Genomic DNA, 4,643 nt, shown 5'->3' with positions numbered 1-4,643 from the left:
AGCGTCTCCCAGGCGGGTCCCTTTCTGACCGTAGACCCTGCCTTTGCCCCGAGAATCACAGCGACTGAAACGCCAGGGGGCGCCAGCGATTCAGCTTTCGGACCGAGGGCGGGGCTGCCCGTCGCCCGGAGCCGCCTTGCGTGGGAGCCACCCAGCTTCCCTTCCAGACACGCAGTCCGCGCGGGCCGCCCTTCCACCCGCTGCCTCTCGCCATAAAGGCAGCGAGTCTTCCGCCGGGCACTCACTGTGTGCCGGGCACTTGCCTGCTTCATCGCACCGAATTCTCACAAAACTCTAAGAGGGAGGTGCTCAGATCTTCATTGTATTGATGCTGACCCGGAGGCTAGCAGAGGTTGATCGACTTGCCCAAGGCTACCCCAGAATGGCAAAGCTCTCGTTCTAAGCTGCTTTCTTGCTCCGTCAAGCCTTTGCCTCCCTTTATCTTAGGCACACAATGTACGCACACCCCTGTCGTTACAAACCGGGATCCTTCTCCCTTCTGTGTGCCTCTGGACCCACAAATTTCCCTGCTGTGCTGAACTTCTCTGGCGGGTTGGGACCCATCTCCCGCTCTCTCGGGGACACCTGCTGCATGCTTCCGAGCCCTGCCCTGAGATGTCCCATCTGCTAGATTCGTTCCCCCATCGGAGTGTAAATTCCAGCCCTTAGCATGAGGCTTGACACGGAGTTGGTTCTTAATAAACATACGGTGAATAAATGGCTGACACACACAGCAAGTGTGTGTGTGTGTGTGTGTGTGTGTGTGTGTGTGTGTGTGTGATCAGCATAGCTCAGAGCCTGCACAGAGCCAGCAGCAACAAACACCGGTTGAAAATATGTGATTGAGGACTTAACAGTTTGACATTTACATTTTGTTCTCCCTTCTTTATGTTTGTATCCAGCAGGGACTGCAAACTCCCAGAAGGTGGGGATAAGGAATGCGGGCGTGTGTGTTGGGGGGGTGGGCAGTGCACCCGGTGTTGGGGTGGAGAGGAGAAGGCACAGGGCAGGGAGCAGAGCTTTCCCATGGTGAGAATAAGGCCCACATAGAGAATGAGAGAGAGAGGAAGGGAGTGAGAGCAGAAGGAACATGAGGCCTGAATGGGAGCCTTGTGTGTGGCCCGGTGCTGCTGACTCACCAAGACTCAGGAGAGGGAAAACACGCTAGGGATGAAGAAGGGGCCTGTATGCTGTGGTCGCCACTCTAAACCACCCTGCCACCCTGAGGACACCCTGTCTGCTCTGAGGCCCCAACGGTCCTGGAAGGCTCTGCTCTGGGCTGGCTGCACTGGGGGAGCGGGAGAGTGGGCCTGGCTGAGAAGGGAGATGGGCAAGTCTTCTGAGCCCGCAAAAGGCCCTTCCCAGGAGAGCCAGCCGTGGGTTTTGAGTTCAGGTGGGGAAGGAGGCCTAGAGGAAGAGGCGTCTCTCTCCCTTAGCAGTCGGCTGCCCTCCTTTGCCAGCGGGCATGGCAGGAGGTACAAGGAGATAGATGCTTGTGGCTTCAGTGGCTTCTTGTCCATACCTGAGAGCACATGCCTTGTGAGCAAGTGCTTCTCAGAACTGATGCTGGACAGATGGAAGCACAGCCTGGGAACAGAAGCTCTACCATCCTCCCCACTCCCGGCCTCACCTCAGCTGTCAAACCGGTTCAGGGGCAGGAGGACGGGATTTCTGTGGCAACAGGTATGGCAGGCAGCCCTAGGCCAGTGGGCAGAGGATGAAGCTTGGAATATGGGGCAGCCCAGGTGAACAAGATCAAAGCCCAGACACTGTGGAGAAGCAGGTGAGAGGAAGGAGGGAGTGCCGGAGGGAGCAGCCAGGGCTGGGCCAGGGATTCCTGCTTCCAGGTCAGCTCAGGGAGGAGCAGTCAGTGCAGGCTCAGAGTGGGGGGCCTGACTACAGACAGTCTGGGCTCTGCCATCAACTAGACCTGGAAACCTGAGCAACTCACCTGACCTTTCTGGGCCTCGTTCTCCTCTGTAATATGACAGAGCTAGCTAGCATCAAGGGTCTCTAAGCTTCCTGCCAGCTCTAACATTTGAGGACTTCATGTGTGTAGGCAAATCATCCCTCTGCTTTCTCTTCACCAAAACGCTCATTCCTTCAGGATCTCGTTCCTACTGAAAGTCTCAAAAGCTGGCTAAGCAGGGGATTCATACTTAGGTGGGTGACTGACAATAGGCTAGTATTCTTAACTCCCCAAATGTATTATTGTTTTGTTTTGTTTTTTTAAGTTTACTTATTTATTTTGAGTGAGACAGAGACAGTGCAAGAGGGGGAAGAGCAGAGACAGAGGGAGACAGAAAATCCCAAGCAGGCTCCACGCCATCAGCGCGGAGCCTGGTTCTGGGCTGGAACTCATGAATCTTGTGAGATCGTGACTTGAGCAGAAACCAAGAGTCAGATGCTTAACTGACTAAAGCACCCAGGAGCCCCTATTATTACTGTTTTGACTGTTGTGTGGCCAGTGGAAGGAGAGTGGACTCGAAGGCCAAACAGGCGAAGGTTTGAATCCCACCTGTGTCGTTGAATCTCAGCCCTGCTCTGCTGCAGGGCCGGAGGCAATTTACTGGGCCTCAGTCAGCCTTAATTACCTTGTGGGTCAAGAAGGAATCCCTGCTTCGATTAAATCAGGTAACATAGGAGATGCCCTGGCACCAAATAAAATACTCAGAAAATGTGCCTGCCCTCCTTTGGAGGACTTGATCGTGACCTAAAGGGACAGAGGAGAGTCTGAGATGGAGGCTGGGTGGGGGGTGGTTACACACCTTTGGGATGCACAGGAAGGGAAGAGAGGGAGAGGGGGGAGGAAGAAGGGAGGAAAGGCTGAGCTGCGTTAGTCTCAATAAAGGGCTCAGCCAACCCTACAGGGGTTTTGAACTAGGGAACGACCCGGCAGAGTGGTCTAGATTTGGGATGGGGGGGCCAGGTCTTTATACTCCATGCCAATCAGTCTTTGGACAGCAGCTGCCCCTTACAGGAGAGGTGACCCTGGTCAAGCCGATTCCTTTCAGTTCAGGCAATTCCTGAGGGGCTTATACCCGAGGGCTCTTTTCTGACATTTCCTGCAGCTCAGGCAATAAATCCTTCATTTCTGAAGGGGACCTGAGTGGCTACCATGTTGAGTTAGTCAGTTGGACTCTTGGCAAATTAAGTAGGGGACTGATTCCCCGGGGAGAAGGCCAACCTTCTCAGTAATTTCTCAGAGGCAACCATTTCACAGCGGCGCGGAGAGAGCCACATGATACTCCACGTGCTCTCTGGTGTGATGGCAGCATGAACATTCACGCTATGGGGAGAAGAGGAGAAGTTGCTTTTATATCCCTCCAAGGCAAGAAGTCACTTGCAAGGTGTCCCAGAAGGATTCATTTGACTTAAAAAAAATTTTTTTTTCAAATGTTTATTTAAAAAAAAAATTTTTTTTAACGTTTATTTATTTTTGAGATAGAGACAGAGCATGAACGGGGGAGGGGCAGAGAGAGAGGGAGACACAGAATTAGAAGCAAGCTCCAGGCTCTGAGCCATCAACCCAGAGCCCGACGCGGGGCATGAACTCACGGACCGCGAGATCGTGACCTGAGCTGAAGTCGGACGCCCAACCGAATGAGCCACCCAGGCGCCCCTATTTATTTTTGAGAGAGAGAGAGAGAGAGAGAGAGAGAGCATGAGCTGCGAGGGGGCAGAGACATAGAGGGAGAGATACAGAATAAGAAGCAGGCTCCAGGCTCTGAGCTCTCAGCACAGAGCCAGACGCAGGGCTTGAACCCTCGAACCGTGAGATCATGACCTGAGCCGAAGTCGGGACGTTTAACCGACTGAGCCACCCAGGCACAGGTCATTTGGCTCTTTTCAAAGTTTGGTTTTCATTTCTCTCTTTTGCTTATGGAGATTTTGAGGGTAAGAGGGAACACTTGTGGGTAATGCAGGATTTTTGCAAGGAGGTCCTTTCTCTATTTGCCTTTTCCTAGGTTTTCCCTACAAGTTACTTGGGAATGTTTTGCAGATGCTGTGCCCTGGGGGCTCCTTCTTACACCAGCCCCAAGTCCTTGCAGAAAGCACACCACACTGGTGTCTGTCAGTCTCCCTGAAACAGGACTCAGTTCTTGGGGACTTCCAGTGCCTCTGTCTGTGACCACGTCCTAAGACTAAGACAAGCCAACTGAAGCATCATGCAAACACAGGGAGATACTGCAGAACCCTAGGTAAACCAGGGCTTTGGAGAGAGGAGAAAAGACATTTGCTCCTTTTCTAGTTAACTTTTTATCTGCCCACAAAGAGCTCTGTGTGCAACCATAACGCTTTTGCCAGAATTACCTTCAATAACCCTGTATGGCATTTAAACCCCACTTACATAATTCAGTTGTCTCTGTTAACATTTCATGTGTTAATGTTTTGCTTTGCCCAACTAGAAGATGAGTACCCTGAGGGCAGGAAACACAGTTCAACGTGTGTTTTCCATAATAGCTACCTTTCTGGCTCATCTTAAATATTTAAGAAACATTGGTTGCTTGAGGGGAATTAACAAGAAAGATGCTTTTTGTTCAGCATATCTGACCTGAGAAAGGTCTCCTGGCGTTGGTTAGGTCTGAGAATCCACTCCTGGGGGTGGGGGTTGTTAGGGCCAGTGGGAAGAGCTGTGTGGT

The sequence above is a fragment of the Panthera leo genome, chromosome C1 (genome assembly GCF_018350215.1).
Source record: "Panthera leo isolate Ple1 chromosome C1, P.leo_Ple1_pat1.1, whole genome shotgun sequence".
Classification (NCBI taxonomy): Eukaryota; Metazoa; Chordata; class Mammalia; order Carnivora; family Felidae; genus Panthera; species Panthera leo.
Note: the sequence above shows the minus strand (reverse complement) of the source record.